The sequence below is a fragment of the Pseudopipra pipra genome, chromosome 5 (genome assembly GCF_036250125.1).
Source record: "Pseudopipra pipra isolate bDixPip1 chromosome 5, bDixPip1.hap1, whole genome shotgun sequence".
Taxonomy (NCBI): Eukaryota; Metazoa; Chordata; class Aves; order Passeriformes; family Pipridae; genus Pseudopipra; species Pseudopipra pipra.
The window spans coordinates 62,862,063-62,878,534 of record NC_087553.1 but is presented as its reverse complement, the minus strand read 5'-3'; the positions used below and the strand labels follow the sequence as shown (position 1 = coordinate 62,878,534).

Here is a 16,472-nt window from a genome sequence, read left to right as displayed (position 1 = left end):
TTTCTTTGCTTCATAATAATCTCCTGTCCATTTTTTGTAACATTAGGTTGCATACCTCTGAATTGAAAATCAGAACTAGGAAATTTTACCAACAAAAAAAGAATTAATTAGCTTAATGAAGTAAATGTTCTCTTTGTCTCTTCACCTTTGTCTGTCTATCATCATCCTTTTCCACAATCTTTACTCATATTTAATCAAATAATAAAATGTAATAAATGGATAAACTGCAAATCTATGGCCTACCATTAGATAGGTGTTTTTTTCTGTCTTTTAATTGCATTACAAAGGGCAAAGAACCAGCAAGGAGATCTCCCTGATGAAGTTTTATGATTTGCAGCCTCATACATTGAAGATGCATCAAGGCCTCAGCTACCATGCTCATTCTGCTTTCATACTTCAGTCCTTTCTACCCCCTTAACTCAGAGAGATTGGTGCTTGACAGAGATTGCTGATAAACTCTGATCTCTCCCTAAATCACATTCTACCTCCCTATATTGCTCTCTCTTGGTGGGAACATCATGAGCCAGTGACTGGCCAGGGCACTGAAGGAAAGTACTGTGAGGAGACTGATAAGACATTCATTGGTGATACACATTCAGCAGAGAAACAGTTGAGTTTTTTAAATCCTAATAATGATTTAATGTTTCCTCTGTGGTACACATTTGGCTTAAACTTAGTGTTTAATACTTAAAAACATAAAAATGTTGACAGTGGCTTAATTTATTTTGAGCAGAGGAGCAATATTTACCATGTTTAATTTATTCTTCAACTCTTTAATTATTTTCTTTTCTTTGATTATTCAATAGTACGCTGAATAAATCCTAAATCCAACTTTTCTGCTCCCATGATTCCAAATTTCAGTGTTTTGCAATAGACACTTCCCTGAATTCAGATGCAGGTTCAGAACCATATGCTCAATTTTTAAGAAAAGGTCACTTCCGATACATCTCAAAAGAATAGCAAAAGACACTAGATTTTTTTAGAAAATAAAAGATGTATTAGGGAGTGTAAAAGAAAATCAAAAAAGCAAACAATGAATTTTTCCTGCATTTGATGATGAAGTGGTGAATAATACATGACCTTTTCTTCCCTTTATGCCTTTAAACCAACAAAGAGGCAAAACATATGTTGAAAAGTATGCCTATGTGTTATTTTTGAAGACTTGGCAAAAAAGTCAGTGAAAAGCACTGATAGAAGGGCACCGGGCCAGTACTTTGCTGCCATTTTGTTTCCCTGTGGGGAAGCATCTTATTCCTTACAGGACAGAATATAATGCAAAAGCCTACTGTGAACAGGTGACCAGTTTCTCTGTGGGAAAGAAGTGATATTTCACAACGTCTGTATCTGACTTTGGACATATTTGTGTGATTGTCAACCCTCATTTTACATAAGCATGTAAGAGGTCAATTTTTATTGTTGAAAAATTTCCAACACAGTAGGGCTCCCTCATTAAGCCTCTGGGAAACTGCACAACGCCTCTAGCACATTTTTTAAAAACAGAGCACTAGGCTGTTATTATACACATGTCATATATTTCAGAATAATTTCATAGTTCTTCAAGAGGAAAAAAAATTAATCATGACATTCTCAGTGATGATTTTTTTTTTTACTACCCACTGGTGAAATACATCAAATTCCCATAAAATGGAAGAAAACACACACCATGCCAAGTGATAATGACCAAGAACAGGAAAGTTGTGTTAATGCACAGCCCGGCAACAGGACTGTGATTTTATGTAGGGAGTAGTGTTTGTTACTGAGGGTTCTCAAATACTCCTTCCAAAAGCAATAAGATTCCTTTGAGATTCCATCCACCAGGCTTTGTGTTTCTGCCTTTACACTGGCTCATGCTATATATAGTTGATGCCAAATATCTGGCACTTCAGAAGCAAGGTATGAGCTACCAGGACCTTGGAAAACATCTGAAAGGGCACACCAGCCCCACCGCTGTCCCATTGCACCCAACAGTGGTACCCAACCCATGGCAACACGGTAGTGAGTCTCCTCTACAAGCCTAAGCAGGCATTGCTCCATCCTGCACAATACCCTTCTTTGGTAGGAGAATTTGAGTGAGTGAAGAAGTGAGGAGCCCTTCCTGTCACTGGGGACTGATTAGTGAGGCAGGGATATGCTGGACACTGCTGTCCCACACAGAGCAGCACCCTGTGCCCTCCTGGCTGCTGCGCCAGGGCAAGCAGGGATCCCCTCAAACGGGGGATGGGAGCAGATATCCTATGGTACAGAGGTAGGTAGGAAGCCTTCAATTGCTTTAAAATAGCTCAGTAAGAGGGACTGAGAACATCTTCCCAAGAAACGCATGTGAGCTGCATTTGGGAACAACCTACTGATCAGGCAGCAGCACACTGCAAATTTTAGAGGCAAAGCTGATAACAACTATTTTAAAAATTGCTCAGCACTTCCTTCTATTTTCAGTTCCTGAGATCTTTGCCAATTTTTACTCTCTTGGACCTTTTGGGTTGGTTTGTTTTTCATTGTGTCTGCCTCGTACTGATTTAATTATTTAAGGGAGAAGGAATGCCATCAAAATACTTTATTCATTTCTGAGATGAGGTTAGAGGAATATGTTTTGCCCTGGATGAAAAATTCCAGTGTCCTTTGCTTTCATCAATTCTTCTGCTCTGAAATGTGAGAGCTTTCCTCCAAATTTGGACAAATTATATTTTATATTTGTTTGTATTACATTTATACACACAAAAAGAAAAATCAGAGTTCACACATGTTCAACAGAGGCATTTTCATTTTTAGTATCTAAATATTTGTGGAGATTCTGTCCTCATTTAGTACTCTTTGAGCACTCTTACTAATAGTGCTTGCTAAAAAAACTCCCATTTTAGTCCAGCTAAGAAGCACATTTTAGTCCAGCTATATGGTTTGCTGGAGCAGAAGTGTTTTGTGGAGATATCATTTCTGATGATGTCTTGATCTGGAAAGTTTCTCAGTGTTTTAAAGCAGGAGGTCATGAGGTCATGTCTGCTGGTTGGAGAGAAAGGTGGGAAGAGAGGGATCTTTATCAAAAGTCTGAGCCTTCTGATGAGAATTCAGAATTTCAATTCAGAATCTCACTCCTCAAAAGGCTGAGAAACGTGCAAAATGTCACAAAAATGAAATTGCTCCTAAAGTTTGACCAGTACCATCACCAACAACTTAATCTTAGGAGACACAAAAGCAGACCTGAGAGTGAGAATGAACTAGGTGGTGACTGGAAACCAGTACAGAGAATAGGGGAAGAGAAGCTTTTTTGGAAAAAAAACAGGGAGCAATGAGGAAGAAGGGACCACAGCTGGACTAAGTAGCCAAGACCAGGAGCCTGGAAACCCTGTAGAGGTTCACTACAAGGGACTTACATAGTCACTGGGGAGAAAGATCAGATGTAAACCCCAACAGTGAAGTGCGTGTCAGCCTCACGTGCTGGTCAACAGCCACAGTGACAACCTGCTCTGCACTCTTAGTCCACCTTCTAAATAAGTGAACAGGGTTTGCATGATGGATATGAAACACTCCTGTTCACAAAACACATGGATAGGAACACATGGATTAGTGAATAAATTCAGCTTCTTTTGTAAAAGGAAATGGCTCCATGAAAAAAAATCATATTGGGGCTGGAAAACACCACAAAAATATCCTCCAGTGCCTTTTTGTCCCACACTTCTTTCTGTGCAATGGTTGTGCTCCCAAATTCTGTTTCTGAGAATCATGAAGCCCTCAAATTAACTGTCCACCAAAAAAACCTGGAGAGTTGCTGACTTCATCTCCCTGTATACTCAGCACATACATACTGCTGTGGTCACCTGAAGTCACTAAAGAGACTGTCCCAGTGAGCACACAGACTGGCCTCATCCTGCCAGTGCCACCATCTCTGGAAAGCTTTGGTGTTATTTCCTTGGGAAGGGAGGGGATGCAGCAGCCTTTTCTGGAGGCACCTTGTACTTCCCATGACAAGTTTCTGAGAGAGCCCTGGATTTGGTGCCTCCTGTGGGACAAGGAACAGCAGTGCCTCTGGCGATGCCAGGAGCTTCCTCGAGGAGGAAGCAGGTCAGGAAGAAGGAGGCTTGCGAAGATGCTGCTGAAATTATACCATAGGTATAATGGGAATATTATATAATGGGAATATATCCAGCAGCATAACAGGAAAGACAAAGTGGGTTTTAAACTGTAGTTACAGTCAGATATTTCTAAGAAACTCATGCTATTTATATGAAGATCATTTTCAGTGTTTCCAGTGTTATATGCTACACATACTGCATACTATTACAGAAATCTATTAATCACTGTAAGTAATTGCATAAAATTTGCCTTACATTCTCTCGAGGGACTGATCCACTCTCTGAAAAGGCAGATGTATTTTGACTGATACTCAAAATACTTGAAATATAGCCAATGCATCTAAACTGTAAGAGCAGAAAAGGTGCCGGGAGGAGGAAGGGGATCATCTCAGGAGATACCTGCCACTGACAGGTCTTACCAATTTTGGCTGCTCTTCAGCATCAGCTAAATGTCACTACGAGGGCTGATACATACAGAAATTCCACAGAATTTGCAGCTGTTGTTGATGACAGTCACAGAGTTAAAAAACTTTCGGGTAATGAAAGGGCTAGATGTAGACGTATAGATATAACACAGGAAACCAAACGAGTGGAGATTTAATAGAGTTCAAGAAGGAATTTATAAAGACAGAGATCTTTGATGCCCCACATACTGAGTCCCACATACTGATTTACGTTAGTCCAGACCTACAGCCACAGTATAAAACTGCCCTTTTGTATACCATAAAGAAAACAGAAAATAATTTTGGTATGTGAAATGGGATCACCACAGACAGTGGACTTCCTAAAATGAGGTCTTCTTGCATCAAAGCACCGAAAGGCATTTTTTTAGCTTCTTCTCAAGGTCAAAGTCAGTTCCTTATAAAACTGTAATATTGCATCATTGCACACCTGAGTCATGGCTGGAAACCTTCCTCTCAGGAAATAAATTACTTATACTGAAGTAATTCTTTTGGGTTTCTTTTGCTTCACTCCTAAAAAAAATATGCCGGCCTCCAAGTAATGCAAGTCAGGTGTGCAGTGGTACAGTTCAGAGAGGCCTCTGCCCCTTCTCAGTGCTGCAGGATACTGCAAAAGGAATGGAGGCTAACATCAATACAGAAAAGACTGTCAACATCACACTGCATTCCCAGAATATTCTGAGTTGGAAGGGACCCACAAGGATCATCAAAGTCCAGCTCCTCACCCTGCACTGGACAGCCCCAAGGGTCACACCATGTGCCTGAGAGTATCATCCAAATGCTTCTTGAATGCTGGCAGATTTAGTGCTGTGACCACTTCCCTGGGGAGCCTGTTCTAACACCCAAACATCCTCTAGGTGAAGAATCTTTTTCTGATATCCAACCTAAACCTCCTCTGACACAGCTTCAGGCTGTTCCCTCGGGTCCTGTCACTGGTCACCACAGAGAAGAGATCAGTGCCTGCCCCTCCACTACCCCTCATGGGGAAGCTGTAGACTGTAACGAGGTCTCCCTTCAATCTCCTCAACACAGGGAAGATCTTTGTCCCTTCCCAAATTGGTCCCCTCTTTTAGGCAATGGAACCTCTATGTTACCATCATGCAATGCCAAACACAAGCGATACGGGTGTAAACCCATCCCAGCACGTAGTGGTGTCCGCCAAGCTCAAATCCTTAAAATACCAGACCTCCCCTGAAATGCCAACTACAGATTAAATTGCTAGTAAAAAGAGAATAAGCCCTGATGCCTTATTTAAAGGTCCACTGTTAAGACACCACAGTGATTATCAATCTATAAATACTAAGGTAGAGTTTTACAGGTATGCGTTTAAAATAGTGTGCTGATAAATTTATTTGTAAGTGATTGGTGGAGAATGCATTGTTATAAGAATCCAGAAAGTATATACACCTAATTGTACTCAGAACCTAATTATTAAAAAGAAATTTTTAAAAGATTAGTGATATATATGTTGACATCAAACTAATTTTTACTGCTCACAGAAATACTTTGCTTTCAAAAGAACCCAAAATCAAGAAATTCATAATTATGCAGCTATTTCAAATATGAATGCCAGACAGATATGCAAGAACTGTATGAATCACAGGTCTACACATCATCCAGACAAAACAAAAGTACAAAACCCACAGGATTCTTACTCATACTGGTTTTGATTTTCCTCAAGTAGGTGGAAGAAAACAAAAAAGAAAGACATTTCAGCATGGTTAAACAAACAGACAGGCACTCTTACAACTGTGAAAGCATTTTCCCTTAGGTATTGGTTTTCTGAAGCCCATTCCAAAGCACTGAATCCACAACAACACACCAGTGAACTTTTCTTGAAGGTGCACAGAAAAGCAGCATCTCTAACCTGTGATGCCTTCACTAATAACTCCAGTTAGTAATTACTCTTGGAAGGAGGGGAATAAAAATGGACAAGTTTTGAACTTTGTTCTAGGCAGCTTAAAAATCAGATCTGGTATTTCTTTGCATTACAGTACTAGTTTCAGTGCTTCTGCCCCAAGCTCCATCAAATCTCTTTGTCTCTATAGCTTTTCAAATCCTTTCCTAAATTGGTAATGAGCAACAGAGAACTAAAAATAGATTGCGGACGTGTGGCAAGATGTCAGTAACATGATATACAGAGACATCATTTGTCATTGATGCAAAGAGTAGCCTATCAGCCTTGTGAAAGAACTATTTGCAGAGACACTACTTATAACAACTTTTTGACATAACAAGACAGTGGCAATGACATCAGCAGCAATACAAGCAGTATTTATTCTTATATCCCTAAACTATGAAAGATTGGTCACATTTTTTTGTGAGGTTTGAGATGCTTCAGGGCTCCCACCTCACTAAAAATGAAGAGTCCAACAGTCAGACCTGTGAACAGACTTCCAATATGAGACCTGGGAGTCTGACTTCTTATGTATCAAAATCCCTAACTTAAATATGTTTCTGACCATGCTCAAAGCCACCAAAAACTTGGCCACGTTGAGCAGTGAGGTGCTTTGTTCCAGCTGGCATCACCAAACACGTTGGCACAGCCTGGAGACCTGACAGAGGAGAGGTAAGCCTGGCTGCTGTCGTCATAGCAGCCTGCTAAACCCCAACAGATGGGTAATTAAGGCTCTTGCCTAGGTAAGAGGATTCAAACCTGAATTTCCCAACGAAATGTTCAAAATTATTTTAAACGCCAGTGCCTGCGTGGCCCAACCACTCTCCCTTAGCTGCAGGCATTGCATTTTGTATGGGAAAAAGTGACTACTAGTTGGCACAGAAAGAGGCATGTTCTCTATTCTGGTTGGGGCAGCCTTCTTGGAAGGAGAAGATGGAGGTTTCAGTCAGTGGCCCAGTGAATATGTGCTACTGCTATATAAAGCTCCAGAGAATATCATATCTATTTGTGTCACCCAGTTTAGACTGTAAATCTCACCCTAATGTTGATGTCTAAAACAGACCAGATGAATCACACTCAAGAAATGCCTGATTCTCCCCACTGACTATAAAGGAAGCCTAGACTGTAAAGCTCAGCTGTAGATGTCAACAATGAAGATGGTTAAACTGAGATTTTTCCCACCAAGAGCCACTCACACAGAGTAACCTAATTATCCAGTTTCTGTTTAAATGTCCAACTATCCCCCACATCAGAGGGAACTGAGCAGGAATTAAGCATCCCAGCACCCAGAGCTCACCCGAGGACATTGGAGACAATGACTATCTTTATCTTCTTTCTTGTGTTATGCCAAATATATCATTAATGCTTAGCAACTTAGCAAGCACTTATAGTACCAAAAGGCTACAAAGGGTACCAACAAATGTCTGTTATTCCGTTTGATAACTCACAGAGCCCTGAATAGCATTAATGAACTTTAAGCAGTAAAAACAATAAACTGGATATGAAATAAAATCGGTATCACAAAAATGTACATCATCTATGTCTCAAAAAATGGTGTCTAGCAGAAGCCACCAATAGTCAAAATTCAACCACAATTATATTGTGCACCATAGCCAAGACAAGAATGATCATCTAAATATCATTTCCTATAATGATTAAAGAGGACAGTTATTCATATGTTTAGCTTAATAAACACAAATCCAGCCATATTATTTACTAAAATACACCTCTGAGCAACAAAATATTGTTAATATGGAAATTAATACCATAACATAACAGCCAGTAAATTATGCTTTAACAGTATTTACACCATGGTTAGACTTAAATGATTGTGAAATGTATTTTGTCAGTCACAGCATATTCTTTCTCTTATCCAAAATCCCAGGAACAGCTGGGAAGAGATGATGGTCATTTCCAGACCTCACCAGATATAAAGGCTATGAAACAAGCCTGGTTATTGGTCTATGCTGGAATTGGTTTCTGTCCATATTCAGCAATCACCAATCTCCTTATTAAGCTTCAAATTCAAATTTTGTCATGCTTCTATGAAATGAGCCAACATAAAATTTTTCAAAAAAAAACCAGATTAAATGTTATTGTGATTACCTTTTTATTACTCTAAGCCTGAGAATATTGACCCCTGTTTTGAAGCCTAACCTTATTTTTCATGCCTTTCAAGTTTATGTGAGGTTGCCTGTTTGATACCCATACATGAAAATTTCATATTGTTGGCTGTGCTCTCAATAAATTATTTAGAAGGTCTGAATATTACTGCAGTGTGCAGATTTTCAGAAGAGTATGGTAAATCCTTTTATTCTGCTGTCCTTAAAAGACAAACAACCTCGCAGTACACAATTAACAACAGCATTAGAAAAGGAAATGAAAGCTGGCTTGAAAAGAGAGCAAGTATAATTACCTACTGGGAGTTCATTATAACTCAGTAATATCTAAACATTTGTAAGAACTTCTGTCTTAATTTTAGCTAAGGAAGCACGCCAACCAAAACCAGACTGTTGAACATGTTTACCTCAGGCTGAAAGAAAACAAGTCCTCTTATAGACCCATGAATTACAATGAGCAAATATCATGAAAAGCATGAGTTCAAGTGATAGTCGAGAACAAGGAAGCATCTGGATGCCCACGCCTTGAATAAATGCACTGTTCACTGGGTAAAAAACTGGCTGGATGGCTGAGCCCAAAGAGTGGTGGTGAATGGAGTTAAATACAGCTGGTGGCAAGTTCCAAGTGGTGTTCCCCACGGCTCAGTGCTGGGGCCAGTTCTGTTTAAATATCTTTATCAATGACCTGGACAGAGGGATCGAGTGCACTCTCAGTCAGCTTGCAGATGACACCAAATTGGGCAAGTAAGTTGATTTGCTGGAGGGCAGGAAGGCTCTGCAGAGGGATCTGAACAGGCTGGATCGATGGGCCAAGGCCAACTGTGTGAGGTTCAACAAGGCCAAGTGTGGGCTCCTGCACTTGGGTCACAACAACCCCATGCAGTGCTGCAGGCTCAGGGCAGAATGGCTGGAAAGCTGCTCAATGGAAAACGAGTTGGGGATGATGATCAAGAGCCGGCTGAACATGAGCCAGCAGTGTGCCCAGGTGGCCAAGAAAGCCAATGGCATCCTGGCTTGTATCAGAAATAATGTGGCCAGCAGGACCAGGGCACTGATCATTCCCCTGTACTTGGCACGGATGAGGCCACACCTCAAACCCTGTGTTCAGTTCTGAGCCCCTCACTCTGGGAAAGACACTGAGGTGCTGGAGTGTGTCCAGAGAAAGGCAACTGAGCTGGTGAAAGGTCTGGAGCACAAGTCTGAGGAGAAGCAGCTGAGGGAGCTGGGGGTGTTTAGCCTGGAGAAAGGAGACTCAGGGGGCACCTTATTGTTCTCTACACTACCTGACAGAAGGCTGTAGCCAACGGGGGAGTTGGTCTCTTCTTCCACATAATAAGTGACAGGACAAGAGGAAATGGCCTCAAGTTGCACCAAGGGAGATTTAGATTGGGTATTAGGAAGAATTTCTTAATGAAAGAACTGTCAAGCACTGGAAGATGCCACCCATGGAGGTGGTTGAGTCACCATCCCTGGAGGTATTTAAAAGATAAGCAGATGTGGTACTTAGGAACATGGTTTAGTAGCGAACTTGGCAGTTCTGGGTTAATGGTTGGACTCAACAATCTTAGAGATCTTTTCCAACCTAAATGATTCTATGATTTTTAAATCAAAATACAACACGCAATGTTCTTTAATAACTACTCATCTATACTATAAAATATAACTCTAGAAAAATCTAATAGATTTATCTTTTCCTAAACATCCCAAAAGAAATTGCCTAAAGCTTGCATCCTCCAATTACTTTTTTAATAGATTAAAAAAAGAAAAAAACAAAAAACAAAAAAACAAACCAAACCAAACCAAAAAAAAAAAAAAAAAAAAAAAAAAAAGAAAAGAGCAGCTTCTTCCTTGCTTTAGGCCTTCTTTAATTTGCCCTTAAAAATATATTGAAAACTTGAACACAGACCACTGAAGGCATGCTTGTTACTCTCAAAGAATGTAAATAAAGTTTATCCAACTCCCAGTGTACTGAAAAATTATACTAGTGCATTATAAAATTCAATACCTATTTTTTAGTACCAGTGCAAGCTGACAGTGATTGCATGTTGGCACACATAACACGTGGATTTTCTAAAATATTCTAGATAGCACTAGTTCCCAGACACAGAGTATACTTCACTGGTGTGAAGTAAAAGATTTGGGATGCTTCAGGTGCTTTAAGACACATGCCTTCTGAGTCACTGTGAGGAAAACACAGGAAGGCAGCAAGTACAGCACAGGCCAAGGGTCAAGCTCCAGCCTATGTGGACTGGCCATCTGGGACCAGGGATGCTGTACATTATCACAAACAACACACAAATGTATTTAGGCAACTGAATTGTCCCACTGAGGTGGCCACAAGACTCTTCCAGCCAAGCTGTACCAATACAGACAGATGCAGATGCTCTGAGAGGAGTACAAGAATCAGGACGTGCAGAGAAGGAGCCCCATATCCCTTCCGCACACACTCCCAGCTCTAGAGATGCTGGGTTGTGACATATAATAGTCATCAATGAACCACTGAAGTGTCCATTCACATAACTGCATTTGTACTTTTACAGCTTCAGAAGACAATGAGCTCCACCATTTAATTACACAATGCATGAAAATGTTTTTCCTTTATTTTTAAGCTCTCTTTTCTCTGAACCCTTGTATTTTCAGTAACAGCAAAATGTTTGCTTTATCAACAGCATTGAGCATTTATAGACATCTCTCTCATCTCTTTTACCAAAATGAGGAAACTTCCATTGCACAAGAAGATGTTCCCTCTCTCTCATTATCTAGTTTTACTATGTTTTTTCCAAGCAGAGGCAAGCAGATCTGTGCATAACACCAAAATCTGACTATAATATTGTATTGCAAACCCAGTGGTGGTAAAATGATGCTGGCTGTTTCATGCTTCACTCCTTTCCTCATAATTCCTAAGGTTCAATATGACAATTTTTTTTTTTACTCGTGCTTAGCACTGAGTAGATGTCTTTTGAAATTCACTCCCAATATCCTGTCCCACATATTCTGCGTTATTTTTACCTTCACCACCTGCATTTAGTAACACAGTTAGCATTAAGTTTTACTACCTTGAGCAGCATGGTATATGATGCTGTTATCTTCCTAATAAGCTCCCATTATCATTTTGACCACTTTTAACTTCAGGCATCAAGCCATGACAACAGCACTTCCTCATCAGCCACAGTCCTCCCTCCTCACAGCAGATTCCTTGCGTGATATAATTCAGGTGAAATCTGGCATAGTCTTAGGTAGTTTAGATCGTGAACAAGAGTCAGCAATAAAGTTTCTGACTCCATTTATCTTTAATATGTTTGTGCTTATCTTCCCTAAACCAGAGCTTAACAAGATTGCTTAATGGACTGCAGAAATAAGAGACCTTAAATAACCCGATGCTTTGCAGTCTAAATATATTGGGCATCCAATATAGCAACTGTTCAATGGACACGCAGGTATTTTTTTTAATAACAGATTGGGGATTCATCTGCCCGAATGTGAGTGTGCAGAACACCATCCTCCTCATACAAACTGCTCATCCTAGAGTCCTTTCTGTACAACAGATCTACCCAGCACAGTCAGCAGAGTCTGAGTCGCAGCCTGTCCAGCAACAAAGTAGTTACCAAGTCAGGCTCTGGGAGAGTTGGCTATAAACCCTGGAGAGCAAGGGTACAAGAGTCCTGATTAGAAGGGCAAAAGCAAAAATGAGCACAGAAAAGTGAAAATTGAAATGCACTGAAAGTTGCTGAAAACCATGAGCAGCAGAAAGAGGACCAAAATACACAATACTGTATTATTATGGGAAAAGGACACAAGAGTTTAAAAATGTGATTTAATTTTGTATGTATGATTCATGCAACAAAATAATTCTGCTTAAGCACAGTCCCTGATTTACTTGGTGCAGAATGCTATTAAAATAAAAGCACTAGACAGCCCCCATCTATAAACTGGAACAATGATACTAAATAGCCTGGAGATTGATTGACATTTTATGTTAAAGTAAACAAAATGGATCAAACAAGGATTCACATGGGAAAAATACAGTAGGGTTTATACTAAGTATAAAGTAGTATTTATACTGAATTCTGGCATATGAATGATGACCAGACCGTAACAAATGTTAATACAATCTTTGACCATACATGGTATATTAGTATTGAAAGGCCTAATCAATAAAAAAATACTTATTTCCAAAGGTTCAAAGCAGAAGAACATGGAAAAGAATCTGAAAAAATAAGAAAAACATTCACTAGTCCTCTGACATTTCAAAACAACTAACGAAAATTGAGTCAAAGGAATGAAAATAATGTGCCTGAGAAATAAAACTCCTAAACTAAGAGCAATATTAAAGCTCAGAGGCATCTGTTTTGTCTTATCTTTATGAATATGTGGATAAATGGGTCAGAGAGGCAGAGATGGGGACACATTCGATACATATGCTTATCCTTTACAGACTAATTCTTCACAGTGTGGTTTGTAAAGGCTGAGTGTGTTAAGTAGTTGACAGCTACCTCAGTAAGGGCATGGCTGTAGGTACATCATTTTGTGAAGAGTTTTTTGTTCTTTGTGTTAGGTTTGTTATAATAGTCAATTAGTTAACAAGAAAGACAGAGTGCTGGAACAGCGGGACTGTGGCAGGTTGTGATTAGGAAACACTGGACAGGGCTCTGCAGGAAAATCCACAAAGTGCCTTCTCCCTATTTTCCTTGGGCAAAGGTTTGGATCTGAAGATAAAAACAGGTTTCTTCCAGCCTCCTGTTTCTAGACTCTTTCTAACAGATGCTTTACCACCTTTAAATGTTCACAAAAGAATCTGAGCTCAACATTCTGATAAGGCAACCGGCCAAACCATGTACACATGGAAAAATATGACTGCAGCACAATGTGACTTGTGTTGAACTTGTCATTATGGGTTAGTTGCTTGTTAAATACTTTATATATGCAGAAAATTCCCAAATGGACACTTTCTGTTCTTAAAAAAAAAAATAGGGGAACAGCATGGTTCTTGTCCCTGGTGTGCACAACCATCCCAGATAATACCAGTACAAATTCCCCAAGCAAATAACAGATTTTTAACAAATCACTTCATGTCCTCTTTCCATACTGAAATTATTTCTGCTCTGCACAGCCCAGTGAAAGAGATAAGTATTCACAGCCATGTCCCTGCTATGACTCATATCTTGTTAGAACAGAAACAGGCACTTGGCTCTCTGGAAAATAAATCCCACAGCTGCCTGCCTTGGTTTGCTGCAAGCCTATGGCTCCCTGGGTTGTGTCACAGAGGTCTACATGTCCCACAGGAGACAATTACTAAGAAGTACCTTCAGAATAGGTGATGTTCTGCATATTATTATAGGAGGAAAAAGGGCTAAAATGGTAAATATGATATTTGAAAAGGCTCAAGAAGCATAGTAACACCGTGGGAAAGTCAGTTATGTGACAAGCTAAGCTGTGTGACTACCATACCCTTCTCCTAGAGAAGGGGTGGTGAGTACCAGGAAGAAATAAACTAATTGCCAGAATAACTCGTATTGGTATCCTCAGCAAGAACCCAAGCTAGCCAAGAGCCATGATAACTAGCAGATCTCTGCCAGACAAAAAAAAGAAGAGGTCTTTATCTTCCTTTTCTTCATCAGTTTGTCAATGAAAATTTTGAGTGAAACAGAGAAATCAAATCCTGACCTCTCCTCAAAAAAAATCAAACCAAACCAAAAAAAGACATGTGGCAAAGTAAATGCAAACAGTATTTGAACCGAACATCACTGACCGGACAAACACAACATAATATTTGGAACACAGTCAAATCCATAGACCTTAGTTGGTCACTCTGTCTCCTGTTCTGTGGCATTTCTTTATATTGCTAAATGAAGTTTGGTATCAAATAAGCCCCTGGTGACACCAGACACCTATAATAAGATAGGCCATTAATGTAAGTGCACTAGCAGGTTGACATCTTACCTATATGGTGAAGTTCTTCTTTCAACCCCCTATTCCAGTACAAAAATAAAGACAGACACTTCAATCAGTTTCCTCTCAGCAATTACTGAGGTCAAGGCAGAAGTGACACCAGTATGTTGTGACAGGTCTAAACCCCAACATCCTTTCCCACAGAACAACTAGGAGGAGAAAATACTCCAGGTATTTTCAGCAGCAGATACCCATACTCAGAAGCAAATTCTGAGCACCTGGTGAAAAGAAACGTGCCTAAATGTGGAAGAAGAACATCTACCATTCTGCCCCAACTCCTTACTCAGAAAGTAACATCACTGTCAATCTGTACTACCTTGAGTAAAATAGGAGAAACTTTCCCCTTAGGGCAAGACTCTACACTGATTTTACTGTAGATGTTTGAAGTTTGAGTCTCTGAGAAGTCACATATTTTGAGGAAAAAATGGCAGAAGTCTCTGGTTCATCCTCAAGGTCTCCCTCTAATTCAGTAATCAAAGCACAGAGGAATGCCAGACACCATTAAAAGCAGTCACACATTATAAAGATATAGCTATGAAGAAATAAGGTATGAATAAGTATAAGTAGCATGCATCTGGGAAACCACATATCCAATACTGTATTCCACTTCTGTCTTTTAAATTCTGCAGCTGATTCAAAGAATGACTCTGACATCTATCTAACTCTCTCAGTGTTGCACACAGAAGAATGAGTAAGGGAATCAGATAAGTAGAGTACAGAAAGATGAATGTGGGTATGAATGTGGTCTATGCAACTGGTGGGATGCACTGTACACTATATTTGCAACATACAGAATAGACAGAAGTCAGAAAGAGTCCACTGAAATACATCTAAAACCCACACACCAAAATGTCTTCTAGGAATCCACTTCAGTATATCTTTCACCACATTAGTTCAGAGGTAAATGCATTCTTAAGAAACTCAGACTTTGCAATTTTGCTAAATAAGACTCTTCAATAAATAATAGAAATAGTGCAGTGTCAATATTATTGGAACATTTACTGTTATCAAATATGAAAAGATGGAATAATGAAGGGATTTTAGAAGGCTGAAATGCTTAAAAATGAATAAATGATAAAATATTCTTACTATGCCTTTTTTCAATGAAAATTAAATACTTTCATCTTCTCCAGTACCATTTCAGCTTAGAATTCAATGTTTCAATTCATTTTGTTGAACTTCAACAAACAGAAGTATTTACATCGACATTTAATGTTCTTTCCAAACACTTTGTGTTAGGTGTTCCCTTCACTCAGGAGGGGCACTTCACTGTGCTTCAAGTTTTACAGTCTAGTTAATACATCCAACCTACCAACAGAGCAAAGGTGGTAAGATCCTTAACCACAGACTTTGTGATGCTACATAACAAAAAAGCACAAAATTTTGACTTGAGTCAAACCCCCCTTTTCCAAATTTTTTTTTCTAAATTGAAAAAGAAAAAAGGGGGTCAAGAAAAATGCTAGGGTTTTTTCCAAGTAAGGTTTTCATTCTGCAAAAGCTGCATTTTCTATTATAAATCATTCCTGCTGGAACTGTTTTTATTCCATTTCCTAGAGAGCAAAGGCGCACTTTCCTCTACTGAGTGTATTGTAGTGCCTCCTTACGACTTTTTTTTCCTTTTACATCTGATATATTTTTCCTTATTGCTAACACTGAAATAAACATGACTAAACACAGTTTTCCTGTGAGTTTACATGCACAAGTAGCTTCGGCAATGCATTCATTTTGCTGTTTATATTACCCTGTCAAAAACAAGGAGGACTTGGCAGTTTCTCAAGTCCTGAAGAACAAAGTCAAAATGAAACCAAGCTATCATTAGGCAGTCTCTCTGAGCAGACTAGTGGAGAGCTGCAGGACTTGTTTCAGAGGTCAAGACGAGATCTCCCTCCAAAACCCCCAGAAAAAGGTCATTTTATGTGATTTATGCTGGTTTTAGATTTCCACTTTCTCACTCAAGGACAACTTTCATGTCCCTCATCTT

The 16,472-nt window shown here is 39.5% G+C and overlaps 1 protein-coding gene across 2 annotated transcripts in view; it reads right to left on the bottom strand.

The window, feature by feature from the left end:
• RELN (reelin) overlaps positions 1-16,472 on the bottom strand; it is a 279,986-nt gene that overhangs the window by 234,345 nt on the left and 29,169 nt on the right. The gene's annotated exons all lie outside the window — the stretch shown is intronic.